Below are 19,802 nucleotides of genomic sequence, written 5' to 3' on the forward strand. Positions count from 1 at the left end.
TACATTTGATTTATGTGCTGGTATCCGACCACCGCCAATATTGGCGATTCTAGACTACCTATACCTAATCAATTATCCAGTTTTCCCCCGTTTAATTATGGTCGTCCGGCCAAAATTGTGGTCTCGTCGGCCAGGCTACGGCAAATTTACAGATCGCCCTTCCTCCCGCAAGCATGGCAAGAATAGGTCGACAAACTTCAGCCGGAACTAACGTGATAGCACAACCATAATTTTCATTAAGTGCATAACGTGTGTTTGCTATTACAACTGCGGTGATAGATCGCATTTCTGTCATAATTACGTTGCCATACGTTCAACGGCAAGACCGTTGTTGTTTACCGCGTACACGGAGAAAATTTTATATCAAAAATTACTATGTACGGCATTAATCGCGGACCATGAAGCCGCGAACCGAAAATTTTTACTATGTTTCACATGTGAAAAATATAGTAAAAATTTTTTATAATTCCTTCATGGTCCGCAGCTACTACCATACACAGTAATTTTTTATATAAAATTTTCTCCGTGTATTTATTTACATTCAGAGACTTGTAAAATTGCATTCTGTTTTTTTTGTGAGTAAATATTCAGATTTAAGCAAATTTCTCAAATCCATTATTGTTGTTAAATGAATTTTTATTTATTTTACAGAATTAAAACACGTAAGGAATATTTATCTGCACAATAAAGCCGTGATTTTTGCCACGAATGCACCGAAATAAATAGCAGTAGACGTCTCTTTTCACGATGAACTAATACATGTATGCACCCAGTCGGCACACCTGAGCAAACCTACCAGACCGCGCAGGTGGTTTTGAAGAGTCACAGGCATTATGTTCAGTTCACAATGAGCGCGTACTAACACTCTCACCCTATAGTCGGCAACGCCTGGAAATAATGGAGCCCGCCGCAATGCAGAATTTCGGTGCCACGGTAAGTATCGTGTAATTTTAACGGTAATTGCCGGCGGTTTAAACGCGCCACAATTGAAATAGCCCTTATTCCGCCACTGCCATGGAATGTCGACGTAAGAGGCGAGTGCGAAATAGAAATTCTGAATTTTGCACTATTACGCCGCGATTATTCTTGTTTGCGTTACGTCGTTTGTTAGAAAACGCTATTTGTATAATGACGTTTTCGAACTAACAAGATAATTTTCCTACGTCGCGAAATTTCGGCCAATATATTGTAAAAATTGTGCAGCCGTGCCGCCATTTCAGTCACGTAAAGCTAGTAAATCGTTCCTTACCGAGAAATCTTTGAACTTCCGTAAAATTCTTCTTTTCTTATGACGGTCTTCCGTGCCATTAGAGAGAAACACGCACCGATTCTATGGCTAGCGACAACTATTCCTCTTCTGTGCTTTAAGTTCGCTCGATTGACCCTCACGGCTCTATAACTCATATCACCGGAGCAAGATGTGCGAGAGTATTCATAAACGCATTGTGCGCTGGGGTGATATTGATTTACGTTGCGCGAAAGTCGAGCGTCACGTTTTCGATAGGCGGATTCGCCGATAATGGCAGGCGGATCTACATGATCCGTGAACCACGTGGGAATACGAACCCGAACGTTATTCTGACGTCGTGACGGCTCGGTAACTTAGAACGAATGAATGTACGTCCCGTTGCATCGGCTGCGGCTATGTGATCCGTATTCACCGAACGTCCCAGGATACAAGGGTCACGCCTCTCCCGTGCCTAATGATCCTCAACCCTTTCCCCAGAGCTTAGAGGTCTTTTAAATGTTGACGTGCTGCCACGCGCTGCCTAACATTGCGTGCAGCAGACAGCTAACATCGTGAGATTCGCGTATTGTGAAAGACAATGGCCGTCGGAATGAGCCGGAGGAATCGCGTTCCAACGTCATAATTTCGATCCATCCCATTGCAATCCGTGTCGAGTTAAAGCCGCCGTTGATACTCGAAATCACCGACCGGTCTAATTAAATCATTTTTGACGTACACGCGCGTTATTTTTCGCGTAACGCGAAATTCTTGGTCAGCTAAACCGTCGATCCATTATCTTCATGTAAAGCGGATTTGCCTACGAATACAATCGGCCGGTTAAATTAACGACCCCGTACTTTCCATCCAACAACACATATATACTCGTGATGCATCGTCGTTACGATAAAACTCTCCCGGGAGGCGTGCGCGCGCGCGCGCGCCAGGATAAAGCTCCGCGATATTAAATCGCGACCGCGTCCGAGCGCTTATTTTTATCTACCCGCGTAAAACTCCCGTGTGAATCGCGACGCACTAGATCCACGTAGAGACATGTTGTCTGTATGGGCGAAAGGAGAGGAGTCGGTGGCGCGAAACCGAGAAATGTGGATGCTGACACACATATGTGCTGCGGCGTCGAGTTATTACCTTCCTTTATTATCGTAACGTTTCTACGTGTATCGAATACGCACGTTATTTGCCGGCCACTATGCTCCTCTGGGGAGCTTTATCCGTTCGACACCGTTTTATCCCTTCTTTTTTGCGGGAGAATAAGATGAACGAACGAATGACCAGTCCGGAAAATGGCGACATTTTTCCTTCCGATGCGATAAACGTCTCGAGAAGTGTACAGCAGGAATTTTCAACGGTGCAAATGTGAATGCGAATGGATCACGCGTATCACAGAGAATGCACGAAAAAAGATCCGTTCACAACTGTCTCGTAAATCAATATTTCGGCGCACCTCAACGAGGCACGAAATATTTTTACACGTCGCCACGTGCGTGCGCGTCCGATAAAATAATATGCAATCGCAAGGTGAAATATATTATTTTGTTACGTGGTTCTGCGAATGAAATTTACGATATGCAAATCTATTTCCGATATTAATGCAGGATGCACCGCTACGCTATAAATAAATTTTCACCAGGCGGTTGTAACGGCGCTTCGTAAACGACCGATTCATTGCTCCGTTCTTCCGTTCGGATCAACGGATTTATGTAATAGAAAATCGTGCGACTTCAACGTGTAATTGACTTTGCAGAATTTCGCGTGCGAGTCAAAACCGTTTAAATTGCATGCGAAAGTCCGATTAAATCGCCAGCATGTATAACAGTGTTTTCGTTGTACGTTTCCAGTTTTAGTTTGTACGCGTCGCATCAAAAAGTCGATTTGGGAAACGAAATTCTATTTTGGTGGATGCGAGGAGGACTCACCTCGCTCGAGGAAGGAACATTTTATATTCTACCTACGCGTATATCTGTACGCCACGTCCCGACTGCAGGCGAAGAGGCTGTAGGATTTCAATTTTGTCGGAAAGCAAATATTGTTGCTCGGCCACCCGAGTCGAAGACTCCTATCTCTCTCTCTCTCTCTCTCTCTCTCTCTCTCTCTCTCTCTCTCTCTCTCTCTCTCTCTCTCTCTCTCTCTCTCTCTCTCTCTCTCTCTCTCTCTCTCTCTCTCTCTCTCTCTCTCTCTCTCTCTCTCTCTCTCTCTCTCTCTCTCTCTTTCTCGCTTTTCCTCCTCCTTCTCGCTTATTGCGCGGTAAAGTCAAACGTATACAGAACGAAATGGTCAAGGATGAACTGAAGTACGTCAGACGGATGTATCTCCCAAGTTTCTCGCTGGAAGGCTGTCACGTCTTCGTGTAATTAAACTTCCTGGCCCGTCAGAGCTACCTGAGACCCATCCAAACACCGTCTAGGAGCCTGCAGCAACTGCCTTTACACGCCAGATTCAAAGCGCATGTCACGGCGAGGAAAGCGGGTATATATTTTGCGGCAGCTTTTAATTTCGCCGTCTCGTCTCACGCTGTCGCCACCGACCGTCTTAGCACTCGCTCACGAAAAGTAACCTGATTTTCCTTTGTTTCGCGTTAATTACTAAATGAGCTGAATAATTCTAGCGCGAGATATTACAAAGTTCTTTAATCAAATTCCGTCGCTCGGAACAGCGTAATAATTCGAAAGGTTTTTGTTATCTTGGCACACGGAGGCTTGCATAATTAGATTAATCGAGTATTATATTATTAACGAGATCTCTCGGGTAAAATTGATTTCTCATTATTTTGCAAGATATTAGCGTGTATGCGAGACAAAAAATTATTTCATTATATTAAAAATGTTCTCTATAATAGACTTAATTTTTTAATTGTCACGTAATTTATTGTTTTGATGAAAGTATCGCTTCGCTGATCGCATATCAGAAATTGAATTAAAAATTTAAAGAAATCACAGACAGATTAAGTGATAGTGTAAGGTGTCATGCATACACCAGACGAATTGGTGGCAATACGAGAAAAGAGTCGCTGCAATTGCAGAGGAGTCGGACAGGAAAATGCCGGTACGCTAATGAGCCGTTAATGGTAAATAAATGGACCAGCAAGCTTGCCTGCATTGCACCAGCCCGTGGGACGTGACGTCAGCTCTACGTCACCGTTGATTAATGAGCGAGCTTTGTTCCTGCCGAGGTCAATTACATCCAACCCATCCCCTTTCTACTACGAATTCACGACTGCAGGCTGTGCCTTTTGATCTAAATCTTTTTTTCGTACGACAGAAACGCGCGTACGCTCGCATAAAGACAAATGTATCTCGGTTTAAAAAAGCGAAAAACGTTATAATGCGCTCGCGGATTTATTCTCAGTAATATATTAAATTAGCTTAACAGGCTCGTGCTTAAATATGCAGTTATAATCATTCCAGTAAAAATAATTATTACTGCACCATCTTGCAATGTGCCGCGAGTAATATCCGCGTATTTTTGCGTGCGTGGCTGCGTAATTTGTTGACTCGCTTAACGATTCGAACGAAAAGTTTATCGTTACGCGAAAGCTCTTAAAAGGTCGACCACTGGGTTAGCAGATAAAAGTTTTACGCGAAAAGTCGCGGACACGGTGAAACGGAGTGTATTCGCCCATCGATCTTAGACTTTCGAACAAGCCGCGGTCGGATCGAGAAAAATGAGTCTTTGTGAGTGCACGTGCAGAGCGGTGCTGTTTGCGGTTAAGAATGGTGGAAGGAGCGAAAAACGAGAAAGGAAGAGGAAAGTTGCCGCGTTAGGTAGCCATGGCAGCGGATGAGATTGCAAAAGCGTTCCATCGGGGTGTAAATCGATCGATATAAGTTCTAGTCGGTTCGCTCGGGCTCAACGGGAATAATATTCTTGGAACGTATGATCGATTTCAGAGGATATAGGAAGTGCAGCAAGAAATGCGGCTACGTGCGGCAAAATGATTTCGAAATCGTAATTAAATTAAATTCAGTTCTAGACAGAGCTAATGTTTTCTCTCTCTCTTTCTTTTTTTTTTCTTTTTAATAAAAATGTAGAGTTAGCGTTTCAATATACGTACGAGTGACGGGTAACAACTAGACAGGTTTCAGCAAAATTAACATACCGTACTTCACTGGCGCAGTAATTTCCGTACACTGGAATTTCGCGGTACTGTCTCTCTATGACAGTGACATATTCACGATGCTACTAGCTTTACGAGACCACGTGAATCGACTTCCAAGCTTCATACATCTCGGTAAATTCTAATCCCAAAATCCCAAAAATCCCCCCTGTTTATTCTTTGTTTTAAAATAGAATTCGCATTTTATATTTGAAAACAATTATGAAAGAATTACTTTTAGAGTTTTTTTATATTATAAATTTTTCCGCTCGCAATATTTCTCGGAAATTATTTACTATACTGATAAAAAATTTATTATATGACAACTGATTAATCTCACAAAAACTTATTCCAAGATTTACTTCTTAATAAGAATATGCTTCTCTCTTGTATTCTATTAGTATGTACCCTCAAATTTTTTAAATATTTTAAATATTTTATCTTTTTAAATACATAGTTTTTCACGCTTTAATTTATTAAAACTTTTGTTTTAATCTGATTAAATTTAATACAACACATATTCAAAATTATCGTAATAAAGGATATATAAATTAACGCAATATAAATTAAATTTAAATGAAACTCACCGATGTTGTCAAAATAGGCTGCTACATTATATCAACTGTTGAAAACCGATGTTGTCAAAATAGGCTGCTATATTATATCAGCTGTTGAGGATATTCTATAAAAGACATAAAATATTTAATAAAGATTTATACACTTTTTTACTAAAAAATTTTATTTTATAAAAATTTATTTAAAAAAAAGTGTACGTTTTAATAAAAATTTTAATTTATTCAAAAAGAGATAACACTGAAAAATGTAAAGTTTGTCAAAATTTATATATTGTATTGTCTATAAATGACAATACATTTTATTTTACAATTTAATTTATAGAAATGTGTCAATATGACCATTAATAGTTCATCAAAGCGTTATTAGGGAATGGTATCAAATTATCGTAAATAAATGAATAGTCAGAATCATACGAATAAAGCATAAATGAATTTACTCACCATAGTTAATATATCGTTAATGTTTTCTCTTAACAAGAACACACACACACTCACACAAACATGAATCAGTCAATAAGATGCAGCTAATTACGATCGCGAATACTAATTATTGGATGCGACATTCGATTGTCATTTGCAATACGTTTCGGTATTTACATTTCAATTTATCGGCTCAACATTTCAAGTAAATTTGGATATATAACACAAATTGCATAAAATAATTGAATTAAAGAAAAAAACGATTGATTGCCCGATAATTCATTCGACACTTTTCATGACCGCTTATAAAACTATATAATACGACTTCATCTTTTCACTTCATGCATATCAGAGTCTTTAGAACACGGAACACAGCTAATTAGCGTCACGTACTTTAACATGATTGATAGATCATGATATAATTGTTCGATTGTCCCTCAATTACTACTCGACATGGATGAATAGCGCAAATCGCGGTAGTCACACGTCGAATATTTGTTAACACACACGACATTTTGACATGATGAAAAATACAATACATGCTAATCTCAAACCTGAATATTACAGAAAGATGCGTAATGAATGACGATAATCATGTCGAACGAAATGCGCTCAAGACGACATAATCGCGCGGGAACCTGTTACACAATGAATCTTCTCCTTCCTTATTGTCACATGATTGGCGACACGACAGTTTGACACGTTAAAAATTTGATGAAAGCAAAAGTAACTACCAAATAATGATGCTAATTCTGAAGGCATCCGCGATGTCGCATCGATCAGACGTCGATAAAAAGGGTCGATTAATGGATCGATAGAAAAGTCGATTAATAGATTGAAAGAAAGGTCGATTAATCGATCGATAAAAAGTGCATGTGTCCGACATCGATAGAACGCGATTAGGAGCAGAGTCCTAATTGCGCCATCACGCGACTACTCTCATTAACTAATGCGTTGTTTTAAGTTTTTGGTTGGTACTTGTGACATGGTCACCAATAAGGAAAATTTATTGCATGACAGGTTCCCGCGCAGTAACGTCGTCTTGCAACATATTTCGTTCGACGTATGATTATCGTCATTGGTTACGCATCTTCCTGTAATATTCAGGTTTGAGATTAGCATGTATTGTATAAACGCCATCGCGAGATATATGACTGCTTTTATGTTGCATGAATTTTCGACTCGCGAATGTACGTCCTTGTACGTGATAACCTCTATCGCGGTATCGATCAAAGAGATGAGTGATCATAATGTGAAGTGATCGTAGCGTCAAAAGCATCAGGTACATCGGGATTATCGAATAAATGTTCGTCGTACAACGAGTTAATCATACGAATGTACGTCCGACAGGTAAACTATCTGCTATAATAATATTGCGTTCGGCGTCAATAAAACAGCAAAACAATTGCGCGACCGCCATAATTGTCTCGCGTTCTTTATTGCTCCAAATTTTCCGTTGGCATCTTGCACACAGTCACCAATCAAGCGACAATAATAAGGAGCGGATTCAGTGTGTAATAATTTCCCGCGCGTTCTCATCGTATTGCACTACATTCCGTTCGATACATGATTATCGTCAGTGATTACGCATGTTCTGTGATATTCGGGTACGAAGTGCTGTGCTCCATGTTAACATCATCGCGAAATATGACTGTTTTTGCGTTGCACGAAATAGACTGTTTTCGATTCGCGAATGTACATCGTCGTGCGTGATAATCTCTATCGCGGTATCGATCGAAAGGACGAGTGATCATAATATGAAGTATCGGGTACATCGGGATTATCGAATAAATGTTCGTCGTACAACGAATTAATCATACGTATGTACGTCCAACGGGTAAATATCTGTTATAATAATATAGCGCTTGGGCATCAATAAAACAGCGGAATCATTGCGTGACTGCCATAATTGTCTCGTGTTTTTTGTTGCTCTAAATTTACAGTTGGCATCTTGTATACTGTCACCAATCAAGCGACAATAATAAGGAGGGAATTTAGTATGTAACAATTTCCCGCGCGTTTTCATCGTGTTGCGTCGCATTTCGTCCGATACAGATTATCGTCACTGATAATGCATGTTTCTGTAATATTCGGGTATGAAATTGACGTGTTTCGTGTAAACATCGTCGCGTAATATGACTGTTTTTGTGTTGCACGAATTTTCGATTCGCGAATGTGCGTCGTCATGCTGATAATCTGTCACGGTATCGATCGAAGGGACGAATGATCATAACATAAAGTATCGCAGCATTGGAAGCATTGGATATATCGGGATTCTGGAATAAATGTTCGTCGTACAACGTTAATCATATGAATGTACGCCCGACAGGTAAATTAGCTCTAATAATAATATTGCGCTCGGTATTGATAGAACAGCAGGGTCATCGCGCGACCACTATTATTATCTCATATTATACGTCATTCTGCATTTTTGGTTGGTATTTCACAATTCTGTCGTCAATCAAATGACAGGAAAAAAGAGCGCAATTTATCGTGCAATAGTTTCGCGCGCTTTTAGGTCGTGTTAAAACGCTTTCCCTCCGATGCATGATTCTCGCAACTAATTATATATTTTCTCGTGATATTCAGGTTTGAGATTAGCATGCTTTATGTAAACATTATTACGAAATACATGACTATTTTTATGTTGCATGATTTTTCGATTCGTGAACGTACGTCATGTATCGTAACCTCTGTCGCGGTATCGATGGAAGAGACGAGTGATCATATTATAAAGTATCGCAGCATTAGAAGCATCGGATACTTTGGTATTCTCGAATAAATGTTCGTCGTACAACGTTAATCGTGTGAATGTACGTCCGACAGGTAAATTAGCTTTAATAATAATATTGCGCTCGGTATTGATAGAACAGCAGAGCCATCGCGCGACCGCTATTATTATCTCATACGTCATTCTGCATTTTTGGTTGGTAACGCAATTTTACTGCCAATCAAATGACAGGAAAAAAAGAGCGCAATTCAGGCTGTGTTCCGAAATTCACTGCCAGTACTGAAAATCTACAGTTTACGTTACGTATATTGTAGATTTTTAGTACTGGCAGTGAATTTTAGAACGCAGCCTCAGTGTGCAATAGTTTCGCGCGCTTTTAGGCCGTGCTGCAACGCTTTCCGTCCGATGCATGATTCTCGCAACTAATTACATATTTTCTCGTGATATTCAGGTTTGAGATTAGCATGCTTTATGTAAACATTATTACGAAATACATGACTATCTTTATGTTGCATGATTTTTCGATTCGTGAACGTACGTCATGTGTCGTAACCTCTGTCGCGGTATCGATGGAAGAGACGAGTGATCATATTATAAAGTATCGCAGCATTAGAAGCATCGGATACTTTGGTATTCTCGAATAAATGTTCGTCGTACAACGTTAATCGTGTGAATGTACGTCCGACAGGTAAATTAGCTTTAATAATAATATTGCGCTCGGTATTGATAGAACAGCAGAGCCATCGCGCGACCGCTATTATTATCTCATACGTCATTCTGTATTTTTGGTTGGTAACGCAATTTTACTGTCAATCAAATGACAGGAAAAAAAGAGCGCAATTTAGTGTGCAATAATTTCGCGCGCTTTTGGGTTGTGCTGCAACGCTTTCCATCCGATGCATGATTCTCGCCACTAATTACATATTTTCTCGTGATATTCAGGTTTGAGATCAGCATGTTTTATGTAATCGGTATTACGAAATATACGACTGTCTTTATATCGCATACTCATTTTGCGAACGTACGTCGTCGTGTGTCATAACCTCTATCGTGGTATCGATTGAAATAACGAATGATCACTCATGCAAAGTTATGTAACATCAGTAGTGCTAAATGTATCGTAATTGTCAAAATGTTTGTTTGCATGTATTAATCGTACGAAAATACGCATGACATGTATAATAATATTGTGCTTAGCAACATTGTGCAGAGTTATTGTATTGTTTCCATAATTATTCTCGTCTTGTGTCGTTCCGTGTTTTTGTTTAATAATTAACAGCGCGCGATATTTCCGCTAATCAAGTAAGAATAAAGAAAGCTGCTTCTGTGCATAATAGATTCGCGTGCGTTTGTATTGCAAGATATTTTATTCGATGCATAATTATTATCACTTACTGGTGTTTTCTAAATTAATCAGAAACGAATTTCACGTCAAATGTCGTGAATGTTAATTCGAGCAACATACAAGCGTTGTAACGTGTTGATTAATGCATAATTAATTGCGATATCCGATATGTTGTAAAAATGACGCAGTTTACCTAAAAAGCGGTTTAACTTCAAATCTTTTTTGTTATATAAAAGTGCGTGTACGCAGTGTTGAATAAAGAAACGGGCAATCGGGAATGTCGAGTAAAGATACGTACGATCGGGAGTGTCGAGTAAAGATACGTGCGATCGGGAGTGTCGAGGAAAGATACGTGCGATCGGTAGTGTCGAGCAAAAATACGAGCAATCGGGAGTGTCGAATAAAAAATCGTGTGATTCATGTATTTCACGTTATTTATGAATTCAAAATAATAGAACGTCACAATAATATATAACAAAAAATTTGTTCAAATTCGGTAGTGCCGTTATTAGCTATGTCTTTTTCTATCGTGTCGTGTGCAGTTAACTACAACAGTGATGGGGCAAGCAGAACATCGGCTCATCGATTCAACGATGGGTGAGTAAATTCATTTATTACATACACTGAATTAATTGATACGTGGTACTATTATGTCGTAACGATTGCGCGTTCACAAACGCTTTGTCGACACATTTTCTGGTGAATTAAATAGTAATAATATATTATTATCTAAAATTTGCCGAGATGTCAATAACAATGATAATATCGTTATTAAAATTTATTTATTCTTATCATAAAATGTAGAATTTTTTAATATTTGAAATTTAAATTTGAAATTTTATAAATGTAGTATTATTATTTTTGTTGCATTACTTGTAATATGAAAATATGATAATGTATTTAAAGCAACAATAGCGCAATTATTTTACATTTAAACTACAATTTATTAAAAAATTATTTCATATTTAAACTTTATTAAAACTTGTAATACATTTATTAAGTTTACATTGTAGGGATAAATTAAACAAACGCGTTATTATTTTTACATCATTAATATTACAATTAAAAATTATTATGATCAATTTTATACATGTTTATTAATGTTTTATATATGTTTAATATAATGAATTAATATTTTATATATTTTTTGATAGAATATTCTTTATGGAGCAACGTCGATGTTGGTGTTACATTGGAGTCGCTTTCTACAGCATCGGTAAGTCTTATTTCAAGAAATATTTTTTGAAAATTGCGCTTACGAAATTCAACGAATGAACTAAAATATATCATTGATCAAAATATTAGTAAGCATTACTTTTAAACAGGAGATAGTGTATTAATGAACCAGCATTCTATTCATGCGAAATATTCCACAATATTCTCTAATTCCTAGTAACATAGTCGAACATGATACACGAATATTCCCCCGCGATTTAGCCAATGAACGTTAGTCTGTAGTTAAACAACCTTGTTATTTAGCCTTTCGGCAGTGAGATTTGCTTATTTTAAACAAGTTTGCATACAACTTTTAATAGTATTATATTTTTTTAAATACTTATCCCGCGGAAAACCGACTTCTGTACCGATCTTCTGAGCTTCCGATCTCAAGTATGTTCCCCGACAGCAGTGAGTCTCGGGAGAAAATCTGTCGTGCGAATTTCACGCTTCCTGCTTGGATCGTTTCGACGTTCCCACGGCGATTTCACGTTGCGAAACTTTGATGGCTGCCATGCCTATCCCGGGCACGATAACTTGTCCAAGATCCATCCTTCACTACCAAAGAGTTGTACAGCGAGTTTGTTCTATCGAATTTTCAGCGGCTCCGTACACTGCATGCCTGAGGTAAGGGGCTTACCGAAACCAGATTACGTCCTTTCTAGTGCGCTGATAGTCAAGGAGAATGAAAATAAAATAAAAATGAGGCTGTAAAGTTTAGTATGTTAGATAAATATGATAATAAGAATTTTTGACTTAAAATTAGTGTTGAAAGATTGAAGTTGATAGAAAGTATCATTTATTAATTTATATATTTAGTCGTATATATCCTGATTTATAAAATAAAATGCATTGGACAATATTTTTTCAATATTAAATAGCAATAGAGTATATATTTTTATAAAAAGAGTTGTAAAAGTTTATAACGAATTAACGATAGATAAAATTGCTATTGCATACCAACGTCTGCCTTATTGAACAAGATACAATTGTTTCGTAACGTAATCGTTTCGAAAGCCTCTTCAGCCTTGACGATCGAATCATTTGTAAATATACTAACACACAGCGCAGCCAGGCCGAATATATCGTTTACGTGTAAGCTTTCGCCCATCACCCCTTTTCGATTCGGCGTCGATACTTTATTGAATTCAGTGTTTCGATGTTTGCGATTACGTGAGCGTTCCGGGGACGATTCCCGTTATAAAATGCGATAATCGTTACGTTCTCGCGTGTATCGCAAATTCATTATTAATTCCCGCGTTGACGCCACGTAAAATTCCACGGAATAAACGAATCGCGTCGCTTGCGCACATTGTAACGCTCGCGTCGGCGCTGGATAATCTGTTCGCGAACCGCCGCTGGCCGTTCTCGCATTTTCGAAAATCGTTACGTTTTATGCGGATTCCGACAAGCGATTTTCATGCTCGAACTAGCAAACGAGTCGCGGCTAAGAGAGACGCAGATATAATCTGTGCGCCGGGATACGCGTAGGTTGTACTCGTTATTAATTTTAATAGAATTTCCGCGCAATCGTAACGAGCTTGTCCATGGCCAACATAAATCGTGCTCGTGTTTCCGACCCTCGGTTATATTATCACCGCTATCGCGTCGCACCGCGTTTATGATGATAAGCGCGTCACGCACCGTTCTGTTGTGCAAACCGTGGCAACGCCGATTCGATTAGCCGGTATGATAGCCCGCCTTTTCGATAATTTATAAGGGCGCACGCGAACATCGCCTGCTAGGACTGTGGCGCTGCCGCTACCACGGGTGATCCATCAAATTTGCAAGACCTGCGCTATGTACGCTTGTATCTCCGCGGCAGGTGTGCTCGAAAAGCCTGTGCGAGCTTAATCGATCGATTCTAACTGCTAACTCTGCACCCGGTCGCGCGCAAACGGAATATCGCATGGAATATTAAAATACATTCGGCATGGGCGAAGTCGCCCATTGGGATGTACTCCCACTATCTCGCGGTGTGTATGTATTTTATATAGAGCGCAACTCCTGTGACCGTCGCTCCTCGTGATGATAGACTCTATGAAAAATTTATAGTAAATTTCTTGACGTAGGATATTTATTAAATTACCAATTATTCTAATTTCTCTACTTTTTATATAAAATCAGACTTGAAAATTCTGTTATATTCGATTCAATTCAATTTAATCACATCTAAATTTAAATTAAATTTAGCCGGACTAAATGAAATTTCGTTTGCAATTAATTCTTAAATGATTTCTTCTGAAGAAAAATTTCCAGCTTATCCAGGAATAAAAAGAACGATAGTCATTACGGCATTAATAAAAAGAAATGATCATCAAAGAGATGATCATACGAGATGGTATGTTATCATTGCTATTAGTATTTCGTGTAACTTATCGGACTTAGGGCGGAGAGAGATTATTGCGTGCCTACTTTGGTCACTTACTTTAGCAACTACTAAAACGTGTCGTGGAAATAAATGATAATGATATAGCATCCCGAAGGTAGCTTCTGAATCAGTACATTCTTAGGATCGAGGTTTTTCGATGAGAAAGGAACGCTACGAGCATTACTGATAACGGCCACTGCTAGCAAAGGCTATCGCTTGGTCTCGACGACAGCATTCTCTATATAGAATAGGCTTGGATGAAACCAATAGATGCGGAGAGCTATGTATTATGCATGTGGCTGGTTGATCCGTGACCCTTGCTGACTTCTTCCTTCGCAGCCCCTCTTTTATCCTTACTTGCTCACTTCCAGAGTGGCTTCGTCCTATAAGCGACTACTATTTTTTTTTTTGCAAGCTACCTAAATATTTAAAGGCTTTTATCGTACGTATATTATTGGTGAGCGTGCGATACACAATTACACACACACATACACGCATATCTTTGATACTGTACAGCATACTTGGCAGAATAGGCTTAGCAGCAGATTGTAGAAATCGTGATAAGAATTTTTTCGCGGATTATTCGACTGGATTTATTACAAATTTACATTCGAAATAACATTCAAAGACGTTGGAAAGCATATAGTATCCATCAGCAAAATATGCGGGAGTATTATGTATCGAGTCAGAAGATAGGTGGATTGAAAGCAAGATAATGTATTATGTGCTGAATGATTTTCAATATTGACAATAGGGATGCGGAAGATTGAGAAATACGGAGAAGAGATATACATTGCTGTAATGATAAAAATATGATTTATCAAAATTTAACCACAAAACATTTTCAACTATTATTCTTCGATAGTTAATTCAAAGAGCGAAAATATTGCATTATCCTTTATCAAGCAGTCGAATTGCAATTTAATTATTATTGAGATTATTATCATTGGCTTCAACGAAAATTAGATTGACCAAATTAGCACAAGATATCCTCAGGGAACTAGAGAGAAAATCTGCGTCTGTGCGAATTACCAAGGAACGGCTAGATAATGGTGGGTCGCACACTAGTAAGGAAAGAGGTCCATTGGTGAGAATCGCGAGGTCATTAAAACTTTGCATTATTTAGACTTTGGGTTAAATTACAAGTCGCATTCTCCGTCGGCTTTCGTTCGTTAACGGGGCAGAAACTCGTCACGGTATTCTCTTTTGCCGCAACAAAATGAAAGTTTGTGAAACGTTTCTTTAAAAACTCGTCGCTAGCTTGTGAATTTTGCGTCCTGTATTACAATATTATCATTAGCTGGATTCATTTTTCTATAATTCTTTATATATAATATAATATATATATATATATATATATATATATATATATAAATCTTTATATAGATACACGTACATATACTTTTTTATTAATAGAAAGTTTCTTAGTTATCGATTCGACTCGCGATACATTATAAAAAGGATCTACCGGCAATCTAATTTGGCTTGGCCGCCCTCTGACTACGCATACTTAAGTGGATATAAAGTAACCTGAGGGATCCTCAGTTCTCATCCGGCACGAGTAACATTTACATTCTGTATCCGGCGGTAATCGCCCCGAGCCCAAGATCCTTCGTTGAAAATTTATTCCGTATACGATACCCCTGACTCTAGATTACGCGGGTGCATCAAAGTTGGAGTCGAATCATTACGGCTGTCGGCAATGAGGCCGACCCAGAGAATGGGAAGGGGAGGGAAGCATCTTCCTCGAGTCGATCGGCGGGCACAGACAATGAATACGAAATCGTTGGTAGCGATTAAAGGGAAAGCGGCGCGAGAACGAATTCTCGCACGCAGCCGGAGATTGTTAAAAGATAGGCGTCATGAAACGCAGATAGTAAACGGGGGCATTTGCGAGACGGCGAGTTGAAAAATGACGAATTAATGCATGCTCCATCCATATTCATTCGTCGATTAGCGCGCGGAACCTCGTTAAACTCCTCACTGCGAAAGATACGCGATAGCACCGGCACGCGGTCGTGTGACGTGGAATGTCGCGCCGTGTGGAATCCGTACCGTGATATTGCACATTGCAATGCTGCGGATGTCGGGCTGTGGATCGATTTTCGTTATACCCGTTACGTTCCGCTGCGCCTTCTGCCTAGGAGCGCGGGATATTTGTGAAAGTGTTCGTCACCTTAGAAGGTTTCCGTGTCATGTCGCGAATATTACTGAGGTGTACTATTGCTTCGCGGCACGGATTGCTCGTCTTTTGACAAGCCATATATTTCGAGGTTGATATTATAAATATCGTCTATATAAAGAAAGAAGGCGAAGAGATTATACGTATATTTTATTAACAAAAAATTTATTATATTTTTTTACTTTTATCTGAAAAGTTTTATCTAAAAGATTTTATCTTTATATTTACATTTACGAAATATTAATGAAATATCGATCTATAGCTTATTTCGTTTTATTACACGGATTATTATATTTACAAATTAAATATTTATGCTTCGCATTGCTTCCTTTTGAAAAAGCAAGTATTATTTACAGAAAATTAAAAAAAATTTTTATTTTGTGAAATTTATCTTTCTTTTTTTTTTAAAAAAAAAAGAGGACAGTTTTATGTTTGTCATCATGTTGCGAATTTGTTCCGTGCTCTCTGGCGAAAACTTTCTCGAATATTTATATTTTTATTCAAGCACCATGTAATCTCAGGGAGTAATTATAAGAGATTATAAGTTTGTGAAATAGCCGCGCGATAGTAAAAAGGACAGAGTGGCGGCTGGGGTACTATTTCGCTCGCTGCTACGTCCTTCCAGATCCTTCGTTCATAAAAAAAACTAATTTATTCTCAAAGAAAGAGTGGCAAAGCATGGCGAAGAAGGGCACCGGTATGGCTAGCCTCGTGTCTTCAATGGCCCTTTCGTAGGCTGCGGCGTTTCGTACTGCAGGCGAGGTACTACGTAGGTATATCATTTTAAAGACGTGCCGCGAAATAACTTTCTAAGTAGTCTGCCGAGAGTTTCGTCAGGACTGCGTTCCCGTCTAAGTAGTTACCAAGTAGTTTGTGCTGCCGGAGTCAAGCCCTCCCCGATATATTATGCAGGTGCGGGGATACTCCACTTTTCTTCGCAGTCTTTCTCTCTCGCTCCTTCTCTCTCGATTTCATCCGGCATTTCTCTTTATCCTCCTTTCGCCTCTCACTTTTCTACCACCCATCCGGATCCTACCTGCTCGGCGTTCTTGTTCCCGTACCTTTCCCGTACCTCGCCCTATGCACCTTGTTTCTTCTTTCTTGCTGTAGTAACTATAAACTTTATCAGCGAACTTTGACCGCGAACGCTTGTAACGAGGTGTTAGTACCGAGATACTGAGCGGAGAAACCCTCAAAAAAGCGCTATCGAAACTTTCGAAGCGGAACGAATAAGACCGTCATGATTCGCCTGTTTGCGATGCAAGTTATTATTCTATTAGAGAAATTGCATTGAGCGTCCGACACGGATTTTATCTGCAAAATGCCTGAAAGATGCCGCGTCTCAAAATTTATTCACTGCCTGCGATAACGGTTGAAGCCGAGGGTACAGGAAAAAGGGGCAAAAGCTTGCAGGGGACGACATAAATGAAAGACGGTTGAAAGATAAATAGGACCTTTCCATCCGGCAATGGTATCTTGGCGGTCAGCCATCTGGCAGCGCAGCATTTTTATTTTCGACGTGAAAGTTTAAATGGTGGGTTTGCCGGTGCTACTGCTGTTTCTTCCGAGATTGACGCCACTGCTGTGCTTAAAAGCACGCAGCAGGGAGTAAAAGTATACCTATTTACCACGGTAGCACTTCTGCTGCCGGCCGATCGTAAGTCACAAATTGCTGACTTCCATCACGAGTTCCACGTGATTTATCACGGAAGTAGCGACGAAGGTAATAAGTGAATTTTTATTATTCATTCAAATAAACAAGTAACTTAGCGGTATAAGCACTTTTATCCGTGCGAGAAATAAATTTTTCTTTATATTTCTATATATTTCGCTAATTTGCCTATTGAAAGAATTAAAAAATGCCGATAATTTATTTCTGCTGGACGATTGAAAAACGGCGATATGAAAAAATTTTATCGGTATAAACCGAATCGAATAGTGACGCTGCGTTATCGCACAGATATCGGGGAAAAAAAGATAATCGAATTGACCTGATTCTCGTTGTGTACACCGAACGAGTGTGCAAACGTTGATCCACAAACGATGTTCCCTTTCACTTCGCGACTCGTTGTTGTGTGTTTCTTCGCAAACAGAAATCACTCATGGAAATGTCGCGGTACTGTTTTTGTTTCTCCGTATTTACCGCGAGCCACGAATTAATCAGCGCACGGGAAACTAGTTGATGCGATGTTTACGAGGACGCGACACTCGAAATGCCGAACGACCGTCGAATATTCGTTTCGCTATTCTTTTAATTTTGCTATTCGTCGACGGTACGGCTAAACTCTACGAGCGTAACAGAGAAACGTGAGAACGAATTCCATTTGAACGCTGCTACCGTCGTCGCCAAAGAATTTACCTCGAGGGAATTCAAATATATACCAAATGCCCCACCCGGTACAACCCTTTTCCCGCACCGTCCACAACCTTCTTGGCGCGGCACGGAGCTCCATTTACCTCGGTTCTATACCCTATAGTTAAAGACGAACCACAGTGCATCCGCAAAATCCTGCACTTAGGAAAGATAAGCATACCGATGACGCTAAAATTCAGCCGTATAGTTTTATGCAAAGGAAGTATCATTTTAAGCAAAGAAAGTGTAAAGACGTGCAGTTGTGAAAAAAGAAAGGAATTTAATATTTAGCACTCTCCGTTTGCAGATGCAATCGGATGTATACCGTAGTAAGCCACAACGCGGAAAATCGCGATTTATCTAGTTGTCTAATCTCGGTAGACAACAACCGCAATCTTCACCCGCGATCCTCGGTCCAATTTTGTATCTAAGTTTTTCTTTTTTTTTTTTTTTTTTTACAAACACGCGATACAATGGCGATTATGAAACATGCGGTTCTTTATTCTTAAATACAAATTTTCATACGCTGAAATTTAATAAACGTGATATATAATAATTATGGATGTTCAAGTTTTGCATATTCATAAATATTCTCTGTTTGTCAATGTCGATACTTCCCGAAGTATTTTATACAATTAGAATTTTAAGAGAAATTTTTATCGCGATTGCTTTAATATTTATGAAAATTAAAAATAAAATTAATAAATTATTTCTATAAATTATTGAAATTTACGATAACAAAAATATTGAAATTTATGCCAAAGAGAAAAATGCGCAAAAATCGTGCTGTGTGATATCACACTGTAAAATATTTCTATAATTTATAAATCCACATTATTTAAATTAATAGAATTTTAAATATTTTTTTTTATTTAAAAAACATATCCAATTATGTTTATTCTGTTTCACACTCCATTAAAATTACATAGTAAAATAGATACATTTCTCACATACACATAGATATATCATACCTGCACTACACTAAATGTTGGTTGAGTTATTGTATCCGGCAGTAAGGAATATTCGCGTGCTTTGCATCAAGCTACCGAACTGCAAGCTGCGTTTCCATTTTGCACAATTCCGTTTGCATATAGACACGATCCTTAGTAGCTATTCCATGTTATATTGAATTTACGATCTTTGCGGTAAATATTACCGGAGGTAAGCTTTGTCAAGATCTATATCTACTTATATACGCATATTTCGAAATTAGTCCTATCATCAAGAAAATATCACGATGCCATGTCTCTCGTGTACTGGACTGAGCGTCA

The 19,802-nt window shown here is 38.8% G+C and overlaps 1 protein-coding gene across 2 annotated transcripts in view; it reads left to right on the plus strand.

Moving 5' to 3' along the window:
• The first annotated feature begins 9,407 nt into the window (after window positions 1–9,407).
• tsl (torso-like) overlaps window positions 9,408–19,802 on the plus strand; it is a 311,116-nt gene continuing 300,721 nt past the window's right edge. For both annotated transcript variants that reach the window (XM_067358624.1, XM_067358625.1), the window contains exons 1-2: window positions 9,408–11,007; window positions 11,565–11,626. The gene's annotated coding sequence lies outside the window, so the exon portion shown is untranslated. The remainder of the gene's footprint in view (window positions 11,008–11,564; window positions 11,627–19,802) is intronic.

The sequence above is a fragment of the Linepithema humile genome, chromosome 7 (genome assembly GCF_040581485.1).
Source record: "Linepithema humile isolate Giens D197 chromosome 7, Lhum_UNIL_v1.0, whole genome shotgun sequence".
Lineage (NCBI taxonomy): Eukaryota > Metazoa > Arthropoda > Insecta > Hymenoptera > Formicidae > Linepithema > Linepithema humile.